The 26,528-nt window shown below is 39.6% G+C and overlaps 1 long non-coding RNA gene across 2 annotated transcripts; it reads left to right on the forward strand.

Annotated features, from left to right (window-relative positions):
* Nucleotides 1–379: 379 nt before the first annotated feature.
* LOC129038916 (uncharacterized) lies at nucleotides 380–25,331 on the forward strand. Of its 2 annotated transcripts, none has more exons than XR_010126722.1 (3): nucleotides 380–485; nucleotides 3,981–4,060; nucleotides 13,200–25,331. It is a non-coding gene; the product is annotated as an uncharacterized LOC129038916 (long non-coding RNA). The 2 variants fall into 2 exon arrangements; XR_010126721.1 differs by lacking the exon at nucleotides 3,981–4,060 and adding an exon at nucleotides 10,047–11,861 and having other exon boundaries at nucleotides 416–485.
* Nucleotides 25,332–26,528: the final 1,197 nt, after the last annotated feature.

Raw genomic sequence — 26,528 nt, forward strand, 5'->3', positions numbered from 1 at the left:
CTAAAAGTAAAATTTTAATTTATTTACTTTTACTTAAATATAAAAACTGAAACAATGTAAAATATTTTTCTGCTTAGCTTTACTGTTTTTCAGGAATACATTTTACTCTGTTACCTTGCATAAGATATGGTTGTTGTAGTGTGCCTGTCAATCTTGTGTGTCATTTCCAATATTGAATATAAACAATGCTGATAGATATGATACTGCTGCTGTCAGCAGATGGATTCAATGCAAGTTATTTTTTCTATGAATTGATGTAACATAATGTTTATTTGAATATTTTATGCAGACAACAGGAATTACAGTGATTCCTGTGTAAATTGTAACTGGTAATTGAAATACTTATTTTAATCATGATTAAATTATTTTTCTAGTTTACACATGAATATGAGCAAATTTTTAAATTTAAAATGAAGGCATACTGAAAAAGAATCAAGTGGAGATGCAGAATAGTACAACTGGAACAGTAAACAGACTCAAAGAAGGTATGTTGCAGATTTGACAATGAATGGCAATTGCAGTTCGCTGTGGCAGAGCAAAACAAGCTGCTATTTAAGAAACAAAGTAGGAAAATTGAGACTTCAGCAGATGCAAAATGAATTGGGTAAATTATATTTCATATGCCAAAAAGAATCAATGAAATTTAGTCACCTAAAATCAGAAATAACAAGAATTTTTAAAAACAATTTTAGAAGGAACTAAGGTTGTAAGTTTGGCCAGATGTAAAATAGCTGAGTTTTTTTTTTTTTTTTTTTTTTTTGAGACAGAGTCTCGTTGTGTCACCCAGGCTGGAGTGCAATGGTGCAATCTTGGCTCACTGCAACCTCCGCCTCCCGGGTTCAAGTGATTCTCCTGCCTCAGCTTCCCGAGTAGCTAGGATTACAGGAGTGTGCCACCACGCCTGGCTAATTTTTTTTTTGTTTGTTTTTGAGACGGAGTCTCGTTGTGTCACCCAGGCTGGAGTGCAGTGGTGCAATCTCGGCTCACTGCAACTTCCACCTCCTGGGTTCAAGCGATTCTCCTGCCTCAGCCTCCCAAGTAGCTGGGATTACAGGCGTCTGCCACCATGCCCAGCTAATTTTTTGTATTTTTAATAGAGATGGGGTTCCACCTTGTTGGCCAGGCTGGTCTCAAACTCCTGACCTCAGGTGATCCGCCTGCCTCAGCCTCCCAAAATACTGGGATTACAGGAGTGAGCCACCATGCTCAGCAAAATAGCTGAGATTCTTGCATGAAAGAATTAGGGTTTTTTTTTTTTTTGGATGAGAGGGGAGGGTCCTGCTATGTCACCCGGGCTGGACTGCAGCGGCTCACTGCAGCCTCTTTCTCCTGGGCTCAAGCAGTCCTCCCACCTCAGCCCCCTGAGTAGCTGGGAATACAGGTACATGCTGCCACACCCACTTAGTTTTTATATCTTTTTGTAGAGATGGGGTTTTGCCATGTTGCCCAGGTTGGTATTAGACTCCTGGGCTCAAGCAGCCTTCCTGCCTTGGCCTCCCAAAGTGCTGGGATTATAGGCATGAACCACCATGCCTGGCCGAGAACTAGTTTTAAATGGATAAATGTGAAATTATTTCAGTTGAAGAAATTGTTAGAAAATTACAAATAAAAGCCTAAATAAGATGTTTTATTAAAAAGTACAAGGCCTTGCTGGGCGCGGTGGCTCATGCCTGTAATCCCAGCACTTTGGGAGGCTGAGGCAGGTGGATCATGAGGTTAGGAGATCAAAACCATCCTAGCTAATATGGTGAAACCCCATCTCTACTAAAAATACAAAAAATTAGCTGGGTGTGGTGGCACGCACCTGTAGTCCCAGCTACTCGGGAGGCTAGGGCAGGAGAATCACTTGAACCCAGGAGGTGGAGGTTGCAGTGAGCAGAGATCACACCACTGAACTCCAGCCTGGGCGACAGAGCGAGACTTTGTCTCAAAAAAAAAAAAAAAGTACAAGGCCTTTAGTTAAGAACCAAACAATTGCTCTTAGAATATAGGACCTAGCAATATTAAAGATTAATTGATTCTAAATCTGAAAAATCATAAGTACATTTCTGTAGTTTTAGAACAGTTTCATAATTTGAGAAACTACCCAACTAACATACTACATTGAGTCTCATAGGACTTAAAAATTATGAAGAAATAATTTCAATTTATGGCCCCAAAAGTCAAATTTATGGCCAGGTGCAGTGGTTCACACGTGTAATCCCAGCACTTTGGCAGGCCGAGGCAGGTGGATCACCTGAGGTCAGGAGTTCGAGACCAGCCTGACCAACAAGGTGAAACCCTGCCTCTACTAAAAATACAAAAATTAGCCAGGCATGGTGGCAGGTGCCTGTAATCCAGCTACTCAGGAGGCTGAGACAGGAGAATTGCTTGAACCTGGGAGGCAGAGGTTGCAGTGAGCTAAAGTCACACCACTGCACTCCTGCCTGAGCGACGGAGCGAGACTCCAAGTCAAAAAAAAAAAAAGGCAAATTTATGCAACTGTTTTTTTATAATTAAATTATTATTATTATTATTATTATTATATTTTGAGACAGGGTGTTTCTTTGTTGCCCAGGCAGTGGCATGATCATGGCTCACTGCAACCTCTGCTTCTAGGCTCAAGCGATCCTCCTACCTCAGCTTCCCAAGTAGTAGGGATTACAGGCACATGCCACCATAATCGGCTAGTTTTTGTATTTTTGATAGAGACAGGGTTTCCCCATGATGCCCAGGCTGGCCTCGAACTCCCTGGTTCAAGTGATCCACCCGCCTTAGCCTCCCAGAATGCCGATATTACAGGGGTGAGCCACCGTGCCCATCTCATGCAGCTTTTAAAATCTCTATGTATGTTATAACAGTTTCAGCTAGATGAGAAAAAAAACATTTTCTGTTACAATAAATGGCACTCCAGCTAAGTTAGGTAAAAAAAAAACCAGATTTCATTAGAATTTTAAAACAAACTTGATGTTTCTGTCATTTCTTCATTCCACTAAATGATATGGTTTGAAAATATTTATGCTCAGATTTTTAAATGGTCTCTACAACAAATTTTCACTTGTTGGTTACAATTAAGTGCTCATTGTATAAGTGCACATGGTACAAATCAACACCAGCTTATAGGATTGTGGAAAGAATTAAGAGATGAATTTAGTGATCTTATATACCCTGTGAGTTGGTCATATTGTGGAAGAGCTCTACAAAACTTACTGTACTGTTAACTCCAAGATTTTCTTCCAATAACAGGAATTCTAGCCAGATATTTAATAATCAAAAACCAAAAATGGCAGTTTAATTTTTCTACCCAATATCCTATGGCATATGAGTGATCCAAATTTGAAGCTCCGAGGATAGGAAGAAGCTTACTTGTGCCTGTCCTAGACAAGTACTAGAGTTTATATTGAAATCAAAACTTCTAAAAATAAAAATCAGTATGATTAATTTTACTCATTTTTCTAACATGAGTCAGTAAGTTTGAAGTTTTCATTGTATTTGATAATGTCATGTAAATTTACTGTAAAAAATAAGAAAAAATTTTAAAATGCTTTATTGATTAAATTTAGGGTTGCTTTTCAGTATACTCAGTAACTCTGAAGTCAGTGTTAACAATACTGAGCTTACATAAGATTTATTGAATTTACCCAACTTAGGCAAATGTTTTCAAACTTACATGCTTTTGGTCCAAAGTCAAATCAATTATTTTGAAAAAGATGAATGGGATTTTTTTCAGTGTGGATATGAAAAATAAAAGAAAATGATAGCTATGTTTGGAACAATTTGGGTTTGTGAGTCTACTTTGTCATCTGAATTTTATGAAATGTATATACAAATCAAGTATGAAGAAAACAGGAATTGAGATGTGCCGTAGGTGTGAAATACACATTAAATTTTAAAGACTTAACATGCAAATTTTCACATTTAATAACTATATTGATAATATGTTGAAATAATATTTTGGATATATTGGGTTAAATAAAATAATCACTGTATTTCTATTTCAGAATTACATATGTGGGCCAGGTACATTGGCTCATGCCTGTAATCCCAGCACTTTAGGAGGCCGAGGCAGGCGGATCACAAGGTCAGGAGATTGAGACCATCCTGGCTAACACGGTGAAACCCCGTCTCTACTAAAAATATGAAAAATTAGCTGGTGTGGTGGTGGGCGTCTGTAGTCCCAGCTACTTGGGAGGCTGAGGTAGGAGAATGGCGTGAACCCAGGAGGCGGAGCTTACAGTGAGCCGAGATCGCGCCACTGCACTCCAGCCTGGGCGAGAGCGAGACTCTATCTAAAAAAAAAAAAAAAAAATACATATGTGGCTTGCAGTATAGTTGTATTAGACAGCACTACCCTATATGATAGTTACTCTCAAAACCAAGTTTCACCAATCTAGACCTTACTGTTGACTTCAGGATCCATAGTCAACTGTCTTTTTCATCAGTTTCACATTGTTGTTCCATAGGCATTTTAAACTGAATAGGTCCAAAGCTGAATTTATTCATCTCTCATCATATCTGCTTTGAAAAATGGCCCAACCATTTCCCTTGATGCTCAAACTAGAAGTGTAGAAGATATTTGAAACCTTTTCTTCATCCACCTTGCCCTGTCTCTTCCACCTCTCCTACTGTAGTTATTTTGGTTCAAGTCATTATTTTTCTTGCTTAGAGTAATATAATAACTTTCTAACAAGTCTCTCTGCCTTCATTCTTGCCCCTTGTTAATACTAATATATCCTTCATACTAAGGATTGACTATTCTAAAGTTTACATTTATTTTTATATAATTTTTATTAGGAAGACATTCAGACAACAAGAAAGTCAAATCACTTAAACAGATTTATAATCTTGTATAGCAAATCTAGAGATGGCTACAGTCTTTGCTTGAGTAGCTCAATAGTGTCATTGTTGTGTTATCTGGGGTGGTTTTGGTCTTTCCCTCATAATTGCAGGATGCCTGGCACAGTTTTAGGGATGCTCGATTTAAGACAACGTGGCAAGGCCTGGATCAAGCCCTGTGTATTCATCAAAAAGTCAAAAGCTTTGCCAGAAGCTTTTCCAAGCAGACTTATATTTCACTGGCCAGAACTGTGTCAGCATGGCCATACTCACTGCAAGGGAATGTTGGGATGTGGGCTTTTACCTCATAGCTTCTGTATTAGAAATAGGCAAGGGAGAAAGAATTGGGAATGGGTGGTTGGTTAGCTAGTCTATGAAGTCTAACGTATTTCTCCTCTACTGAAAAGCTTTTACTGGCTCCCCACTTTGTTCAGGATAGTTTAAGGTTATAATGAGTCTGTGCCCTCCATCTGTTACTGAGCTCAAGGTAGCTGCCACTGGCCTGGTTATGAAAGGGCAACTAAAAGATGATCTAATAGGGTCTCTTTGTTTTGTAGGTAATAAAACTGACATTTCAAGAGGTTTAGTCAACTGCCAGGGTCACAGTTAACCAAAATTATGAACAGATAACCAAAATTATTATTGAATGTTTGGGAACTGAAAATGTGATTTATTTATTTATTTATTTATTTTTATTATAGAAACTGGCTCTTGCCCTGTTGCCCAGGCTGGTCTTGAACTCCTGGCCTCAGGTGATCCTCTTGCTTTGGCCTCCCAAAGTGCTGGGATTACAGGTGCGAACCACTGCATCTGGCCTGAAATATGTGATTTTAAATTATGTTCCGCCTTTTTTTTTTTTTTTTTTGAAACAGAGTCTTCGCTCTGTCACCAGGCTGTAGTACGATGGCGCGATCTCGGCTCACTGCAACCTCCAACTCCCTGGTTCAAGCGATTCTCCTGCCTCAGTCTCCTGAGTAGCTGGGATTACAGGCACGTGCCACCACGCCCAGCTAATTTTTGTATTTTTAGTAGAGACGGAGTTTCACTGTGTTGGCCAGGCTGGTCTCAATCTCCTGACCTCGTGATCCACCCACCTCGGCCTCCCAAAGTGCTGGGATTACAGGCATGAGCCACTGTGCCTGGCCATGTTCCACCTTTTAATATCAAGATGGCCTGGGAGAGTTGATTGATATCTCTGAGTATTAATTTATCCATCTTTCAACAAGGATAATAATTGCATCTTGAATGGTTCTAGTTATTTATTTATTTATTTATCTATTGAGACAGGGTCTTACTCTGTTGCCCAGGCGGGAGTGCAGTGGCACAGTCACGGCTCACTGCAGCATTGAACTTCCAGACTTGGGCAATCCTCCTGCCTCAGTGTCCCAAGTAGCTGGGACTACAGGCACATGCCACCATGCCCAGCTAATTTTTAAATTATTTGTAGAGACAGGGTCTTCTGTTGCCCAGGCTGCTCTCAAACTCCTAGACTCAAGTGATCATCCTGCCTCAGCCTCCCAAAATGCTGGGATTACAGATGTGAGCCCCCACATTCAGCCTAGTTTCAGGTTTTATGGGGCCTGTTGATTATTGAATTTGGCACACTAAAAAATAATCCCATAAAATTGTGAATATACCATTAGAAATGATTTGAAATTTTTTTTTTATTATACTTTAAGTTTTAGGGTATATGTGCACAATGTGCAGGTTAGTTACATATGTATACATGTGCCATGCTGGTGTGCTGCACCCATTAACTCGTCATTTAGCATTAGATATATCTCCTAATGCTATCCCTCCCCCCTCCCCCCACCCCACAACAGTCCCCAGAGTGTGATGTTCCCCTTCCTGTGTCCATGTGTTCTGATTGTTCAATTCCCATCTATGAGTGAGAACATGCGGTGTTTGGTTTTTTGCCTTTGCGATAGTTTACTGAGAATGATGATTTCCAATTTCATCCATGTCCCTACAAAGGACATGAACTCATCATTTTTTATGGCTGCATAGTATTCCATGGTGTATATATGCCACATTTTCTTAATCCAGTCTATCATTGTTGGACATTTCGGTTGGTTCCAAGTCTTCGCTATTGTGAAAAGTGCCTCAGTAAACATATGTGTGCATGTGTCTTTATAACAGCATGATTTATAGTTCTTTGTGTATATACCCAGTAATGGGATGGCTGGGTCAAATGGTATTTCTAGTTCTAGATCCTTGAGGAATTGCCACACTGTCTTCCACAATGGTTAAACTAGTTTACAGTCCCACCAACAGTGTAAAAGTGTTCCTATTTCTCCACATCCTCTCCAGCACCTGTTGTTTCCTGACTTTTTAATGATTGCCATTCTAACTGGTGTGAGATGGTATCTCATTGTGGTTTTGGTTTGCATTTCTCTGATGGCCAGTGATGATGAGCATTTTTTCATGTGTCTTTTGGCAGCATAAATGTCTTCTTTTGAGAAGTGTCTGTTCATATCCTTTGCCCACTTTTTGATGGGGTTGTTTGTTTTTTTCTTGTAAATTTGTTTGAGTTCATTGTAGATTCTGGATATTAGCCCTTTGTCAGATGAGTAGGTTGCGAAAATTTTCTCCCATTTTGTAGGTTGCCTGTTCACTCTGATGGTAGTTTCCTTTGCTGTGCAGAAGCTCTTTAGTTTAATTAGATCCCATTTGTCAATTTTGGCTTTTGTTGCCATTGCTTTTGGTGTTTTAGACATGAAGTCCTTGCCCATGCCTATGTCCTGAATGGTAATGCCTAGGTTTTCTTCTAGGGTTTTTATGGTTTTAGGTCTAACATTTAAGTCTTTAATCCATCTTGAATTAATTTTTGTATAAGGTGTAAGGAAGGGATCCAGTTTCAGCTTTCTACATATGGCTAGCCAGTTTTCCCAGCACTATTTATTAAATAGGGAATCCTTTCCCCATTGCTTGTTTTTCTCAGGTTTGTTAAAGATCAGATAGTTGTAGATATGCGGCATGATTTCTGAGGGCTCTGTTCTGTTCCATTGATCTATGTCTCTGTTTTGGTACCAGTACCATGCTGTTTTGGTTACTGTAGCCTTATAGTCTAGTTTGAGGTCAGGTAGTGTGATGCCTCCAGCTTTGTTCTTTTGGCTTACGATTGACTTGGCGATGCGGGCTCTTTTTTGGTTCATATGAACTTTAAGGTAGTTTTTTCCAATTCTGTTAAGAAAGTCATTGGTAGCTTGATGGGGATGGCATTGAATCTATAAATTACCTTGGATAGTATGGTCATTTTCATGATATTGATTCTTCCTACCCATGAGCATGGAATGTTCTTCCATTTGTTTGTATCCTCTTTTATTTCCTTGAGCAGTGGTTTGTAGTTCTCCTTGAAGAGGTCCTTCACATCCCTTGTAAGTTGGATTCCTAAGTATTTTATTCTCTTTGAAGCAATTGTGAATGGGAATTCACTCATGATTTGGCTCTCTGTTTGTCTGTTATTAGTGTATAAGAATGCTTGTGATTTTTGTACATTGATTTTATATCCTGAGACATTGCTGAAGTTGCTTATCAGCTTAAGGAGATTTTGGATTCATTTAGTTTAAGAAAATAAATCATTACAATCTTCGCAATATTTAAAAGTTAACAATATCACAAAACATAGAGGTGAAAAAGACATGATCTTTTTATTAATTATAGCTCTATAATTATTTTTAATTATTTTTTCCTAGGTTTTCTTTTTTTTTTTTAGACAGGGTCTCACTGCATTGCCCAGGCTAAAGTGCAATGGTGCGATCTTGGCTTACTGCAACCTCCACCACCTGGGCTCAAGAGATCCTTCCACCTCAGTCTCCTGAGTAGCTAGGACCACGGGCACATGCCACCACGTTGGGCTAATTTTTGTATGTTTTTATAGAGACAGGGTTTCACCATGTTGCCCAGGCTGGTCTCAAACTCCTGAGCTCAAGCAATCCACCGACCTTGGCCTCCAAAAGTTCTAGGATAACAGGCATGAGCCAGATTACTGCCTGGCCCCTAGTTTTCTTTTGGTTTTATATGCATTGATTGTCTCCATTTGACAATTCTCTAATATCCTTTTCTATAGAGGTGTAGAAGGGTAATTGACAGTATCCTCTAGCACAGTTGATGGAAATTTGCTTTTTTATTTTTGACAGTTTACATAGATTTCTTTCCAATTCTCAACTGTGACTAATTAATATAATTTTTAGGATTATTATCACATGTGGGGAAACTCCTATTAAGAGTCACATCTGAACTACAAGATTTGAGAGCATTTCAATTTTCTGTGGAGTGACTGCTCTTAAATATTGTTTGAATTGACCATTCAAAGTATTCCTAGAAGACTTCCCAACTGAGATGGGCAGCAATAGTTTAACTATACATGGAAGAAATTTCAAAATACACAAATATATCCCAGTCACTCTTTAACAAGAGCTCAGAAATGTCTACTGCCACTATATGGTTACAACAGGAAGGGAAAGTACACAGAAGGTGCAGCTGAAATGGAAACAGATGGTAGTCTTAACTGACTATGGTAAAATATTTTTGTGGCCGGGCATGGTGGCTCACACCTGTAATCCTAGCACTTTGGGAGGCCGAGGTGGGCGGATTGCCTGAGCTCAGGAGTTTGAGACCAGCCTGGGCAACATGGTGAAATCCCATCTCTACTAAAATACAAAAAATTAGCCGGGCGTGGCGGCATGTGCCTGTAGTCCCATCTACTCGGGAGGCTGAGGCAGGAGAATCACTTGAACCTGGGAGGTAGAAGTTGCAGTGAGCCGAGATCGCACCACTGCCTTCCAGCCTGGGCGACAGAGCAAGACTCTGTCTCCAAAAAAAAAAAAAATTGGAAATTTAACAAAAATATATAAATGTGAAGAGATATTTCTGTGGTTCCTTTTTTGGAAGGTACCCCTTCAATTAAGTTTCATAGTTATTCTGCCTCTGACCTAGCTCTTTTGATTTTTTGCATTCTTGAATGAGGTAAAGCAGACTTGGGAAGTTGTTAGACACTTAATAAGTAATCAACAAATATTACCAGAAAAATGATAGAATTGTGGATAATTTTTTAAGCTGGTTGTTGAGTATTTGTGTGTGGAAGGGAGGGGTTTGTTTTACTTTGTGTTTAAAATTTTCCCAGTAAAAGTATGTTTAAAATCACATGAGATAAATGTAAAATAATTTAACTTTTTTCTATGCTGGAATTCTCTTAATAGATTATGTTATTTCTTTTTTTTTTTTTTGAGACGGAATCTTGCTCTGTTCCCCAGGCTGGAGTGCAGTGGCACAATCTCGGCTCAATGCAACCTCCTCCCACGGTCAAGCAACTCTCCCGTCTCAGCCTCCTGAGTAACTTGGATTACAGGTGCGCGCCACCACACTTGTCTAATTTTTGTATTTTTAGTTGAGACGGGGTTTCACCATGTTGGCCGGGCTGGTCTCAAACTTCCGACCTCAAGCGATCTGCCTGCCTCAGCCTCCCAAAGTGCTGGGATTACAGGCGTGAGCCACTGTGCCTGGCAGATTATGTTATTTCTAAATAATAATAGCTATTATTAACAATTTTTATTTTTAAGCAAAAACACCTAGTAGATACAAAAACAACTTACAAATATTTCAAATACTATAAAACAATACTATGAATTGGCCCTTTTTTTAAAAAAATTGCTTTTTAAGATATTACAGGTACCTGAAACAAAGCACCTTAGATTTGGATTTTGTTGGAGAATCTGCAACCTCCCTGGTGGTGAGCACATAGAGACATGTGCTGTGTAAGACATCAGTAACACTGCTGGGCTCCCCTAAGGGAGCAACAGGCTTGCTAAAGAAGCTGATGCAGATTCCACCCTGTGTAACAGTGATGCATCAAACCCGAGAATTTCTACCAGTCAAATAAGCATGCATAATGGTTTCTTTGAAGATGCATGTTTCCCCATTCCAAAATATATAGTTGGTGTATGAGAAAAATTTAAGTTGTATTCCTACCTCAAAGAAAATTCTAGAAAAAATTAAAGATGGAATAAAGAATAAAAGTTGAAGTCATAAAATAAAAATAAACTGATGAATATTTTTGTGTTCTCTGAATAGGAAGGATATTTTCAGTCCAAAGGTAGTGCAGCCAGAGTGCTCCAACAAACCTTAACTAATGCATGAGTTCTGCCTGTGTGTTTTCCTATATAGAGGTGAACATTTCATTAAGAATTTTACTCTGTGGTAGATGTATGGTCAGCATTTTCGTCTCTTCAATGACAACATTTTTCTTGTGAATGTTTTTCATGCATTCGTCCAATTTTGCAGCTTTCTCACATTTTTTCTTATAAAATCTTTGTGTTGATGCTGTGCCACAGAATTTCTTGAACACATATTTTAGTGAATTGGAGTTTCCTGGACCAGCAGTTTGCAGGTGGATTCGTGGATGGTGGGAGGCCCGGGGGTTTTCTTCCAGGCTTTAAATGTTCCAAAAGCCTTCTATTTATTGTCATAGAGACCACTGATTCTGGCAGATGTGGCTTTTCTGGGAAATTTTTGTGTGTGTATCCCTGTTCTCTCTGGTTCTCTGATCCAAGATGAATCTGGAAGAGCTTCTGTCACCAGCCCTGCACTCCCCAGGCCCTTCAGCACCTGCATCTTCATGTGAGCTTTTCACCTCAGTATGTTTTTGCTGGACCTTTCTGAGATGTGCTGCTAAGAGCCCTCTAGATATTCTCTGTGCTTTTTCTCTCTGCATTCCATCCTCATGACTTCTGCTGAAGCTCAGCTTCCACAGCTCTGTGCTCACTCAGTTGTTAGATTTTTGGGTTGAAGATTTTGCATTTCCTGGTGAGTTCCTCCTTTTCAGGAAGTATCGTTTTGCTGATACTCTTAGATTTGCTGTTCATAAGGGACTTTGATATTCTCTTTGCATTTTCTTAATTTTAATTGCTTTTCCTTTTGACTCTGCAGGATTTATGTGACCTACTTGCTGAAAAAAAAATGGGGCAATTTTTTTTAATCTTCTATATTTTGTTCCTAATTTTTCCTTGTTGCATTGTTTGCTGTCTCAGAGGAGAAGGAGAAAGAGGGTAAGGCTACCTACCAATGTGCTCATACCAAAGAGGTATATCTGGTGTTGCTAATCAGAAGCCTAATGCAACTCTGATTCTCATTTTATTCAGAAGCTGTCTTCCCATACTTCTCGAGGCTGTTTTAGTGTTTTAATCTGATAGACTAGAATTTGATGAAAATGCCTGTTGTGTTGCTTTTTTTTTTTTTTTTTTTTGAGTCAGAGTCTTGTTCTGTCACCCATGCTGGAGTGCAGTGGTGTGATCACAGCTCACTGCAGCCTCGACCTCCTGGGCTCAAGCAATCCTCCCACCTCTACCTCCCAAGTAGCTGGGACTATAGGCTCACACCACCACACCTGGCTAACATTTTATTTTTTGGTAGAGACGGAGTCTCACTACATTGCCCAGGCTGGTTGTGCATCTTTTTCATTCATTGTGCTGAGTACACAATGGACCCTTTCGAACTGAATACCTGTGTTCTTCAATTCAGAGAAATTTTATTTTTATGTAGTTTCTATATGATTTTCTCCTCTCTAGTTTTTATCTTTGAATTTGAGTTATTCTGGGAATTCAGTTGTGGACTGAATACATGTCCTGTCTTTTCACTACAATTAAAATCCATACATATTTCTTTTTTCGGTGTCTGGGAAATTTCCTTAAATGTATAACTTCCAGCCATTTAAAATTGCAGCTATTCTAATTTCTCATTGGGTGCAATGGCTCATGCCTGTAATCTCAGCACTTTGGGAGGCCGAGGTGGGGGCATCACTTGAGGTCAGGAGTTTAATACCAGCCTGGCTAACATGGTGAAAACCTGTCTCTACTGAAAAAAAAAAAAAAATAGCCAGGCGTGGTGGTGCATACCTGTAATCCCAGCCACTCAGGAGGATGAAGTGGGAGAATTGCTTGAACCCAGGACATGGAGGTTGCAGTGAGCCAAGATCTCAACTCTGCACTCCAGTCTGGGCAACAGTGAGACTCCATCTAAAAAAAAAAGAAAAAAATTCTAATTTCCAAGAGCTGTTTCTTGTTTTCTGATTGTTTCCTTTTTCATTTAATACTATGCTTATCTCTGGATGCCTTTGATTTATCCTCTGAAAATAATAGTTTTATTAAAAACTATTTTTTATTTAACCTGTTCCCTGGGAAGCTTCACTGGGAGTCATTGGGTAGAAGGGCATTTGTTTTGTTGGGATAGCTACATAACAGTCTGATACTGAGTCTTATGGTTTATGCTAAGTGGTTCTTCACAAGTTTCCTTGGTTTTCCTGGCTGATAATGTTTGCATAGAGGACAGACAAAAGGGGGCTGGAACTGACTTGTTAAAAATAGACATAAAATGAATTCTGTTTTCAGCTGTCACTGATGCTCGCAACTGCACATGATGTCCTGGGCCATGGGTGAATCCTTTGAACTTAATGCAGAGAATGTCTTGTGAGTAGATATGTGGAGATGTGTGTATGGAGTCTTTCAGCCTTTTTGTTAAGTGGCACCTTACCTCCATCAGTCATTGTATGCAGTGTCATAGTTCTGAGTCCTTTCTAGGTTCCCTGGGGCAGACTGGTTTGCTGCCTTTGCCCTCTGAAATAAATTACTACTTCTCCACCTACTTTTGTCTCCCAAAGCTTTCTCAGCTGTCTAATGGATATAATACTAGATAATATCTTACAAAGCTGTTGCATAGATTAAACGAATTTATATATGTAATATGCGTGGCACAGCACCTGGCATGGAGTAATCATTCTATAAATGGTAGTCATTAGTATTATACAACTTCTTACTATCCCAGACAGTCCTGGTCATATTAATTACCTGGATAGTGACGCCAAGAAAAATCTCTACTGCTGCCTTTGGGACTTACTAATTTATTTTTATTCATTTTAGCAAAACAAAAAATTGAGAGAAATGAAATAAATTATTGCTTTAATCCTACCATTACACTGTCTTAATTACCAGAAATGTGTGATAAATTATAACATCTGATAGTTAATCATTATTCAATATTCTTTTTCAAGAATATTTTGACTGTTTTCATACCTTAGTCCAGAAAATTTTACAGTCATTTTGACTGGTCTTCCCTAATTTCCTTCACCCTTAAAATACTCTTAAGATTGGCCGGGTGCAGTGGCTCACGCCTGTAATCCCAGCACTTTGGGAGGCCGAAGTGGGCGGATCACCTGAGGTCAGGAGTTCGAGATCAGCCTGGGCAACGCAGTGAAACCCCGTCTCTACTAAAAGTACAAAATTAGCCGGGCATGGTGGTACATGCCTGTAATCCCAGCTACTCGGGAGGCTGAGGCAGGAGAATTGCTTGAACCTGGGAGGCGGAGGATGCGATGAGCCGTGATCATGCTGTTGCACTGCAGACTGGGCAACAAGAGTAAATCTCTGTCTCACAAAAGAAAAAAACAAAAAACAAAAAACAAGATTTTGATTGGAATTATACTTAAGTAATTTTCAAATCTGGGGAGAAGTTATATCTTTACAGAACTTATTTTTTCAATCCAATAACAAGGTCAGCTTAACATATGCTTTTTCTTTCTCCTCAGTAAATATTTGCATTTTTCAGGTAGGCCCTACACACTTACTAATTTAATTTCTGTGTATTTTATATGTTCTTGTTTTACATGTTGCTACTATAAATGGGACATTATTTTATTTTTATAGTTGACTATTGCTATATAGAAAACATATATTTATGTATTCCTTTTTAAGTGTCCAAATTACTTTTTTGATTCAAGTGGGTTTTCCGGGTAGAGGAAAAAGTTTCTCTTTCAAATAATGATCATTTTACCTCCTCTAACATTTATGACTAGTATTCTTTTTCTTATCTCATAGCATTGCTTATGACTTCAGAAATAATAGTAGTGGTTACAAATATGTTTATTTTATCCTTCACTTGAATAGGAATGTCTTTAGGATTGTTATGACTGATATTTGTTGGCTGCACATAGACATTCTTTAAACAAGTGTCCCACTGACTTGTGTTTTGCTTTTGCTGCTTTAAGCTAGAATATCCCAGGAAGTACACACACAATCTCTCTCTCACACACAACTCTCATAATACACTCATGAAAAGAAAAGAGTTCTTTGAGATTCTAATATCTGGGACCTTTGTGGTAGATAATCAAGCTCTATCCTCAGAGGAAAAAAAATTGGACATTTTGATTTGAAAGTGTCAGGATCCAGAGGCAAGAAGAAGAGGAAAGGAAAATAAAGAGATTCTGGATCTTTGGAATTATGTGACACACATTCCTGGTACCACTTCCAGGTTCATTTGCTTTCTACATGATTCCATTTTATGATCACAGTGAAGACTGTAAGCTATGATTTAAAAAAAACTACTTGGCATTATTTTATTCTATTAGTACGAATCAAGCTGAACTCGTGAACAGTGATTGCTGTATCATAAGTTCAAAAGTTATTGAATAGGTGGGACTGTTTTCTCCTATACCAAACAGTCCTGACTGTATTACTTCTTAGGTTCTTTGATCTATGTTTTAAATATTGTTTTCTAGCCTTCCTCTACATTCTGGTAACACCAAATGCTGGCAAGGATCTGGAGAGATTTGATCATTCATACACTGCTGGCAGGGATGTAAAATGGTGCAGCAACTTTGGAAAACAGTTTGGCAGTTTCTTTAAAAAGTAAACATGTTAAACCCTATGACCCAGGAATTGCAGTCTTGGGTATTTCTCCCAGAGAAATGAAATCTTATGCTCACAGAAAAACCTGTACATGAAAGTTCATAGCAGCTTTGTAATAGTTAAAATCGGGAAACAACCTAGATGTCCTTCAACATGTAAATAGTTAAACTGTGGTACATCCATACCATGGAATGCTACTCAGCAAAAAAAAAAAAAAAAAAACAAAACAACTATTGTTACATGAAATAACCTGGAAGAATCTCCAGAAAATTATTGAGTGAAAAAAGCCATCCCCAAAAGGTTACATACTGTATTATTTCAGTTATATAATGTGAGAAACAGGCTCACCCATCCAAACCCAAAGAATGGACTCAGAGGCACAGAGAACAGTGAAAGTGAGACTTTTAATAGTGGTCTTGCAAGATTGGATGTCTGGTAGGCAGGCATACTTGGGGCAGCTTCAGCATGTAATTTATCTCCTAGCCTGCAAGTCCCTCCCCTAGTTCCTCATTGATCAAGTACTATGGGGTTACAATCTGCCCAGTCACCTAAGTTTCATTATCTACCTTATAAGTTTATACCCTTGTCCCCTTCCCTGCTTAAGTTTCGATTTCACAATAATGAAACTTTCTTCCCTTTGATGGGCTGACCCTTCCTCTACATTCTGTTCACTTATCATGACTTTCTAGGAGCGTGAGCCGTGTAGTTTGTTACATCCGCAGGCTGGCTGCCAGTGCATAGATTTATCATGCCTTGAAAATGGACCATTTAAGATGTTTTCTCACATATAACGTTATTGAAATGACAAAAATAATAGCAATGGAAAACTCATTAGTGCTAGGTAATAATTAAGGAGGAAGCAGGGCTAGAAGAGAAGTTATGGCTATAAAAGGACAACAGAAGAGATCCTTCTGGTGATAGAAACATTCTGTATCTTTGTAGGAGATCGGTCTGGGTGGTGGGAAAAGTTACAAAAATTATAGGAAAAATGCAAACCTTCTTGGAAGGCCAGGAGTTTTTGCAAAAGCTTCGAAAGAAAATTTGGCTGAAGGCAGCTGAATTCTCTCGGGGTAGACAACAAGGAAGTGTAAGAGAGTTTATCTAGATAAGTTAGTTTACTTAGGCCTGGAACCTGGCCTTTAATCATCCGCATGCAGGACTGCTCTCTCCATGGGCGGGGGAGGGGTGGGGCGACCATATTAATTACCCCAAGTTGTGTTGACTCAAAGCCATTGTCATTAAATCTGTACTAAATAAATGCCCACAGCGCAGGCTTGTTGGGGCTGCTGTGACTCTTTATGGCACCCTCCTTGGTGTCTATGAGCAGGCTGGTCCGCTAGCTGCGGGCCCAGGCAAAAAACCTGTGTCTGCGTACATTTTTTCATCCGTAGTTCGACCAGGGTCAGACCCGGCATTTGGTGCCCTTTGTGAGGAACACTGCCACAGATTGCAATGGAACCCTCGAAAACGAAGGTGAAGAGACAGCGCAGTCAGAAAGTCACAGTCATTGATGCCCTCTCAGGATTTCTAAGTTTGAGGGAATTGTTCAGGCCAGGGTTTCATCATGGGACAATAGTTATCAGTTCAACAGCAACAGTATGTAAAAGTATTGAAACAGCTGCTTAAAGCTAGTGGAGCCTCAGTTTTGCAGGCTCAATTAAGGGACCTAATGCAAACTGTTGTTTCCCATAACCCATGGTTCCTGGAAGAAGGTACGCTAGACGTAGAGCTCTGGGAACAAGAGGGGAGAAATCTTAAACAACATCATGCACAAGGGCAGTGGGTCCCAGTAACATCTCTAACATTATGGGCTTTAGTTATGGCTGCTTTGGTCCCACTCTACACAGAAGAGCCTAAAAAGGGAAGAAAGGAGGAACCATCACCTACCTTACCGCCTCCTTCTCCCTCAGCCCCACCATTAATGGGCAGAAATACCAAAGAGGAAACAGTTTTTTCCTGAGCCCCCTCCTCCAATAAATTGGAAAAAAAGACAAGGGATACGCTACAGCTATGGGACCCTGTCTTAGGCAAGCAGCATTAGAAGGGGAGCTCTTAGCCTGCCCGGTAATGCAAGATCAACAAGGCAATCTGGTGTATGAACCTGTTACTTTTGACGCTTATAAAGAGATAAGAAAAAGCATTAGAAAAAACGGAGCCACTAGCCCATTTATGAAAGGGCTAATTGAGGTCACTCTGCAGACCTCTTTCTAATAATGGCCACTGTTATTCCTCCCCTACCCCTAACGTGGCTCTCTCAAAATCCTATTTGGGTAGAACAGTAGCCTTTAAAGGGAGAGAAATTACAAAGAGCTCATGAATTAGTTGAGGAGCAATTAAAAGCCGGCCACATAGAACCATCAAACAGCCCTTGGAAATCGCCCATTTTCATCATTCCCAAAAGCTCTGGTAAATGGAGACGTTCTACATGACTTACAGGCTATCATGCTAATTTGCAACCTATGGAGCCCCTTCAACAGGGCCTCCCTTCCCCTGCAGCGATTCCTCAAGATTAGCCTATAGTCGTTATTGACTTAAAAGACTGCTTTTATACTATTCCCCTTGCAAAACAGGACAGAGAAAAATTTGCATTTACAATACCAGCTATCAATAATGAAAGGCCAGCTTGCTGATTTCATTGGAAAGTACTTCCTCAAAGAATGCTGAACAGTTCTACCATGTGTCAGTATCATGTGAATCAGGCTTTGCTCCCCATTAGAAAAGAATTTCCTAGTTGCAAGAGTATTCTTTTATGGATGATATTTTACTAGCAGCCCCAATGGAACCAGTACTTTTAAGTTTATATGCCTCTGTCGTAAAGAATACACAGTTAAGAGGTTTAGTCATCGCACCTGAAAAAGTACAAATGTCCTCCCCTTGGAAATATCTTAGATACATACTAACTTCCCAGTCAGTAAGACCTCAAAAGTTTAAATTAAATACTAGCAACTTACACACCTTAAATGATTATCAAAAATTACTAGGTGATATTAATTGGCTTCACCCCACCTTGGGCATAACTACTGATAAGTTACAAAACCTGTTTTGTATCCTAAAGGACAACATAGCCCTAGAGTGTCAGGTATTTAACTCCTGCAGCAAAAAGGGAAATTAAGGAAATAGAGCAAGCTATTTCTCAGAGGCACATAGATCACATAGACCCAAAATTTCAGTTCAATTGTTTGTTTTTCCTGCTAAACATTCCCCAACAGTATTAATAGGACAGATGGCCCCAGGGCTGTGCTTCCTAGAATGGGTTTTTTGCTCACATACCAGAACTAAAACTCTATCTCCCTATATCCAGCTAGTTAGTAAAGTCATCTATTCTGGCCGCAGATGATACAGTCAGTTGCTAGGTTATGACCCTGATGACATCAGAATTCCTTTGAGCAAAAAACAATTCGAAGCAGTATTGCCCCTATCTCTAGATCTTCAAATGGCACTCTCTGATTACACAGGCCATATAGAGCATGCCCTTCCTGCTGACAAACTAATTCAGTTCTTATCTCATACTACTGTAGTTGTGCCTACAAAAGTAGTTCACTCACCCATACCCAATGCGTTTAACACTTTTTACTGACAGCTCTGGTAAAAATGGAAAAGCGGCAATTTGGTGGAAACCACATAATTCCCTCATTTGTTCTGGATTTACTAGCACTCAGCTAAGGTTAGAGCCTTAATATTGGCCCTGGAAACTTTTTCCACTCAGCCCATCAATACTGTTAGTGACTGTGCTTACTCTGTTTATTTACTGTAGAACCTTGAAACAGCCCTCATTAAGTCCACTCTCGAGCCCACCCTGTGTGCACTTTTTCTTCAGCTTTAACAATCGCTAGGTCAAGTACACATCCTATTTTTATCACACATATTGGAGCCCACAGCTCACTGCCTGGACCATTGGCTTATGGCAATGAACAAGCAGACCTGCAAGTTATGATGTCACTACTTGACCAAGACACCCAATCGCATCAATTTTTCCACCAAAATTGGAGAAACTTAACTAAACAATTTAAACTTACCCAAAGACTAGCTAAACAAATTATCCTGCAGTGCCCAGATTGCCAGTTCACAGGCATGTCCCCTCCTTCAACAGGTGTTAACCCTAGAGGACTAGAACCTAATCAGTTATGGCAAACAGATGTTACTCACATCCCTGAATTTGGAAAACTAAGATAGGTACATGTATCCATGGATACCATTTCTCAATTAGCATGCATGCTTTTCCTGGAGAGTCCACCCAATATGTTATTAAACATCTTCTCTTAACTTTTGCATTTATGGGGCAGCCCACAAAAATTAAAACTGATAATGGTCCAGTTTATGCCAGCTCACAATTTTAACAATTTTATCACACGTGGACTATCCAACCTTCCACAGGCATCCTGTATAACCCCCAAGGACAGGCCATAGTAGAATATGTCCACTCCACCCTTAAAAATATGCTCAGAAAACAAAAAAGATGGAATATGAATAAGGACCCTGCAACACTACTAGCACAACCCTTATTTACCCTTAATTTCTTACATGATAAATTTCAATCAACTATAGAAAAGCACTTTTCTAAAATGTCTCAAGACATAAAACCTGCAGTTTTATGGAAAGATGTAAATAGTAATGTATGGTGTGGTCCAAATGAATTGCTAACATGTGGAAGAGGATATGCTTGTATTCACACCCCCTCAGGTTCTCTTTGGATTCCAGCAAGACGCATCAAACCTTACCATAGTGTGGCTAGGACCCAACCCGGTACCAGAAATAAAGAAAATGGCTCTACAGGACCCACAGCCCTGGACAGTGTGGCTTCCTCAGATGACACAGGCTGACACAGGCCCCAGATGTAATGCTGAAGAAGACAAGTCAGAAGACTGAGCGAATCCTGCCCCGGACACAGACACCATTCACTCCAGATAATTTGTTCCTTGCTATGCTTTATTAACCTTTTTAAATTCTCTCACTCTGCCTGCAACCAGTACCTGCTACACTCTATTGGGTCCATCTTCTAAATCTGCCTTTCTTCCGCCCTGTTACCTGGGCAGACACTCACTTCCCAGCCTCTAGTAATGTAATTGCTTGGCTGGAAGGGGTTAACATACCCCCATTGGGGTTCCTTAGTAACGGCACACATTGAACTGAGGTGCCAAGTAACACTACATGTCACTCATTCATTGGAAAAGAATGTTACTGATTATACTCATGTTTGTCTTGTTACTAATTCTAGGATGCAAAGCCAGAATACAAGCAGTGACCACTATGCCTAACAAGCCTGTTGCTGCACACATCTGTACTCTTCATTCAACAAAACCTGATGCAAAAAAACAGGAAAAGGGGCAGACGTAGGAGATTGGTCAGGGTGGTGGGAAAAGTTATAAAAATTATAGGAGAACCACAAACCTTCTTGGAAGGCTGGGAGGTTTTGCAAAAGCTTCTAAAAAAAATTTGGCTGAAGGCAGTTGAATTCTCCCAGGGTAGATAACAAGAAAGTATAAGAGAATTGATCTAGATAATTAGTTTACTTAGGCCTTGGAACCTGGCCTTTAATCATCGGCAGGCAGGACTGCTCTCTCAGTGGGGAGGGGGTGACCATGTTAATTACCCACAAGTTGTGTTGACTCAAAGCCTTTGTCATTAAATCTGTACTAAATAAATGCCTGCAGTGAAGGCTTGTTGGGACTACAGCTGCTGTGACTATATACAGCACCCTCCTCGGTGTCTATGAGCAGCCCGGTCCCCTAGCTGCAGGCCCGATCAAAAAACCTGTGTCTACGTACATTTTTTTCATCTGTCGCTTGGCCAGGGTCTGTGGGTCAAACCTGGCATATCTTGACTGTAGTACTATCAATGTCCTGGCTAGGATGTGGTACCATAGTTTTGTAAGGTGTCACCACTGGAAAAGTGATACATGGAATCTCTAATTCTTTTTTTGAAACATTTATTGTAATATAATTCACACACCATGCAATTCACTCATTTAAAGTGTACACTTCCATGATTTTTAGTATGTTCACAGATATGTACAACTATCACCACAATCAATTTTGGAATTTTTTTTATCACCACAAAATGAAACCTTGTACACTTTAGCTATCATCCTCCTATCCTCATGTAACCCTCCACAACCATAAGCAACCACTAATCTCTTTTCTGTCTATGTAGATTTCCCTCTTCTGGATGCTTAATATGAATGGAATCATATAATATGTGGTATTTGTGACTGGTTTATTTTACTTACCATGTTTTGATGGTTCATCCATGTTGTATGCATCCAGCATTTTATTCCTTTTTATGGCTGAATAATACTCCATTATGTATGAACATACCACATTTTATTTACCTATTCATCAGTTAATGAACATTTGAGTTGTTTCCACCTACTGGCTATTATGAATAATGCTGTGATAAACATTCACAGACAAATTTTTGAGTGAACATGTTTGCACTTCTCTTGAGTATATATCTAGGAATGGAATTGCTGGGTCATATGGTAACTCTATGTTTAATCATTTGAGGAACTGCCAAATGGCATTCCACAATGGCTGCATCCTTTTATATTGCCACCATCAGTGTTTTAGGTTTAGTATTTCTCCACATTCTTGTGAACTCCAGTTATTACCTGATTTTTAAATTCTAGCTATCCTTGTGGTTGTGAAGTGGTATTTCATCATGGTTTTGATTTGCATTTACCTGATGATGAATGATATTTGACATATTTCCATGTGCTTATTGGCTGTTTATATATCTTCTGTGTAGAAATATCTATTCAGATCATTTGCCCATTTTTAAATTGGGTTGTCTTTTTATTATTGAGTTGTAAGAGTTCTTTGTATTCTGGATACAAGTCTTTTACCACATATATAATTTGTAAATATTTTCTCCATTGTCTTCTCTTTATCAATGGTATTCTTTGAAGCAAAGAATTTTTTTTCTTTATTTTTTGTTTTGTTTTGTTTTAGAGACAGGGTCTCGCTCTGTCACCCAGGCTGGAATGCAGTGGCACGATCATAGCTCACTCCAGCCTTGACCTCCCCAGGCTCAGGTGATCCTCCCACCTCAGCTTCCTGAGTAGGTGGGACTACAGGTGTGCACCACCATGCCTGGCTAATTTTTGTATTTTTTGTAGAGACAGGATTTCACCATGTTGCCCAGGCTGGTCTCAAATCCTGGGCTCAAGCAATCTGCCTGTGTTGGCCTCCCAAAGTTGTGGGATTACAGGCATGAGCCACTGTGCCTGGTTAGCACAGAAGTTTTACATCTTGATGAAGTGCAATTTATTTCTTATTTTGTTGCTTGTGCTTTCGATGTCCTATCTAAAAATTGTTTCCCAAATTCAGTGTCACGAAGATGTACCTCTGTGTTTTCTCCAAAGAGTTTTATAGTTTTCACCTCTTACATTTATTTAGGTCCTTGACCCATTTTGAGATAATTTTTTTTTTTTTTTGGCGATGGCATCTTGCTCTGTTGCCAGGCTGGAGGGCAGTGGCACGATCTCGGCTCACTGCAACCTCCGACTCCTTGGTTCAAGTGATTCTCCTGCCTCAGCCTCCCAAGTAGCTGGGATTACAGGCATGCATCACCATGCCCAGCTAATTTTTCTATTTTTAGTAGAGACGGGGTTTCACTATGTTGACCAGGATGGTCTCGATCTCCTGACCTTGTGATCCATCTGCCTTGGCCTCCCAAAGTGCTGGGATGAGATAATTTTGTATATGGTGTGAGCTAAGTTCCAGCTTCGTTCATTTGTATGTGGCTGTCCAGTTTTCCCAGCACCATTTGTTGAAAAGACTGTTCTTTCCCACTGGACAGTCTTGGCACCCTTGCTAAAAATGAGTTGACCATGGATGTATGGATTTATATCTGGACTCTCAGTTGTATTACATTGATGTGTATGTCTCTCCTTGTGCCGGTACGACACTGTTTTGATTGCCATCGCTTTGTAGTAAGTTTTAAAACTGGTGAGTCCTCCTACTTGATCTTTTACAAGATTGTCTTGGCTATTCTGGGTCCCCTTCAGTTCCATATGAATTTTAGAACCCGTTTGTCAATATCTACAAAGAAGTTATTCTGATAGGGATTTGGATAGGGATGACATTGAATTTATAGATCAAGGTGGAGAATTTTGTCATATAATGATGTGAAATCCTCTGACACATGAACATGGGATATTTTTCCAGTTATTTAGATCTTTAATTTCTTTCAACAATATTTTGTAGTTTTTCAGAGTATAAATTTAGCACTTCTTTTCTTAAATTTATTTTGATGCTATTATAAATGGAATTCTTAATTTCACTTCTGGATTATTCATTGTGACTAGAAATACATTTGATTTTCATATATTAGTTTTTTTGTTTGTTTGTTTGACACATTGTCTCACACTGTCGCCCAGGCTGGAGTGCAGTGGCATGATCTTGGCTCACTGCAACCTCTGCCTCCAGGGTTCAAGCAGTTCTCTTGCCTCAGCCACCCGAGTAGCTAGGGTTACAGGCACGTGCCACCAGGCCTGGCTAATTTTTGTATTTTTAGTAGAGATGGGGTTTCACCATGTTGGCCAGGCTGGTCTTGAACTCTTGATCTCAAGTGATCCGCCTGCCTTGGCCTCCCAAAGTGCTGGTATTACAGGCGTGAGCCACTACGCCAGACCAATTTTCATATATTAGTCTTGCATCCTGCAGCCTTGTGAAGCTTGTTTTGGGTCTTAGTTTTTTTTTTTTTTTTAGTTAATTCCCTGGGATTTTCTATATACAATATTATGTCATGTATGAATAGTTTTACTTTTTCCTTTTCAATATGGATGCCTTTTATATCTTTTTGTTTGTTTGTTTGTTTGTTTTTGAGATGGAGTCTCGCTCTTGTTGCCCAGGCTGGAGTGCAATGGCATGAACTCAGGTCACTGCAACCTCCGCGTCTCCCAGGTTCAAGCAATTCTCCTGCCTTAGCCTCCCAAGTAGCTGGGATTACAGGCGCCCACCACCATGTCCGGCTAATTTTTTTGTATTTTTAGTAGAGACGGGGTTTTACCATGTTGGTCAGGCTGCTCTCAAATTCCTGACCTCAGATGATCTGTCCACCTCGACCTCCCAAAATGCTGAGATTACAGGCATGAGCCACCATGCCTGGCTGCCTTTCATATCTTTTTATTGCCTGATTGCCCTGGCTGGAACCTCCAATTCATTGTTGAATAGAAGCCTCAAAGAGGACATCCTTGCCTTGTTCCTGATCCTAGGGGGAAAGCATTTAGTCTTTAAATATGATGGTAGCTGTGGGTTTTTCATAGATGTCCTTTATCAGGTTGAGGAAGTTTCCTTCTCTTCTTAGTTTATTGACTGTTTTTATCACAAAATGGTGTTGGAGTTTGTCAAATACTTTATCTGCGTCTATTAAGATGATCATGCAATTTTAATTTGTTATTGATAGAATAAAATATATTACATTAATAGATTTTTGTATGCTAAACCAGCCTTGCATTCCTCGGAGAAGTTTCACTTGGTCATGGTGTATAATGCTTTGTATATATTGCTGGATTTGGTTTTGTAGTATTTTGCTGAGGATTTTCGTGTCTATATTTAGAAGAGATATTGGTCTGTAATTTTCTTTTTTTGTGGTATCCTTCTCTAGTTTTGTAATTAGTGTAATATTGACTTTATTTTATACATAAATTCATAAGTTGCATATATTTATGGTGTACAGTATGATGTTTTGAAATATATTGACTTCATTAAAATGAGGTCAATATTACTAATCCCAAAACCAGAAAAGGATATCACAAGAAAAGAAAATTGGGAAATATTCCTGTTCTTCTGCTTTTTGGAAGAGCTTGTGAAGAATTTGTATTAATTTTTTGTTACATGTCCGGTAGAATTCATTGGTGAAGAATTCATGGCACTTGGGCCTCAGCTTTCCTTCATGGGTAAGTTTTTGATTACTGATCGAATCTCTACTTGTGATATTTCTATGAAAGTTTCTATTTCTTCTTGAGTCAGTTTTGGTAGCTTGTGTCTTTCTAGGAATTTGTCCATCTTGTCTAAGTTATCTAATATGTTGGTGTACAGTTGTTCATTGTGTATTTTGTAATCTTTTTTTATTTCTGCAAGGTTGGTAGAAATGAACCCTCTTTCATGTTTTATCTAGCAATTTAGGTCTTCTATTCTTCTTGGCCAATCTAAGATAAAGGTTTGTCTATTTGTTGATCTTTTTAAAGAACCAGCTTTTGGTGTCATTGATTTTCTCTATTACTTTCCTATTCTTTATTGTATTAATTTTTGCTCTGTTCTCTACTATTTCCTTCCTTCTGTTTGCTTTAGGTTTTGTTTGCTATTCCCCCCGGGGTTAAGGGTGGAATGTTAGGTTATTGATTAGAGATCTTCTGTCTTTTGTTTAGGTATTTATTTATTTATTGAGACAGGGTCTCACTCTGTCGCCCAGGCTGGAGTGCAGTGGCGCAGTCTTGGCTCAGTACAACCTCAACCTCTCGCACTCATGTGATCCTCCAACCCCAGCCTCCTGAGTAGCTGGGACTACAGGCGTGCACCATCATGCCTGGCTAATTTTTGTATTTTTTTGGTAGAGACAGGGCTTCACCATGTTGCCCAAACTGGTTTCGAACTCCTGAGCTCAAGCATCCACCTACCTTGGCCTCCCAAAGTGCCGGGATTACAGGTTGGTGTAAGCCACTACACCCAGCTTTGGGATTTTTTTTTTTTTTTTTTTGAGACAGAGTTTCACTCTTGTTGCCCAGGCCGGAGTGCGATGGTGCGATCTTGGCTCACTGCAACCTCTGCCTCCTGGGTTCAAGCGATTCTCCTGCCTCAGCCTCCTGAGTAGCTGGGATTACAGGCATGTGCCACCATGCCTGGCTAATTTTGTATTTTTAGTAGAGACAGGGTTTCTCCATGTTGGTTGTTGGTCAGGCTAGTCTCGAACTCTGGACCTCAGGTGACCCACCCGCCTCGGCCTCCCAAAGTGCTGGGATGACAGGCGTGAGCCACTGCACCTGGCCATGAGATCTTTTGTCTTTTAAAAAAATGATTTATTTTTTAAATTGACAAA

The sequence above is a fragment of the Pongo pygmaeus genome, chromosome 5 (genome assembly GCF_028885625.2).
Source record: "Pongo pygmaeus isolate AG05252 chromosome 5, NHGRI_mPonPyg2-v2.0_pri, whole genome shotgun sequence".
Taxonomy (NCBI): domain Eukaryota; kingdom Metazoa; phylum Chordata; class Mammalia; order Primates; family Hominidae; genus Pongo; species Pongo pygmaeus.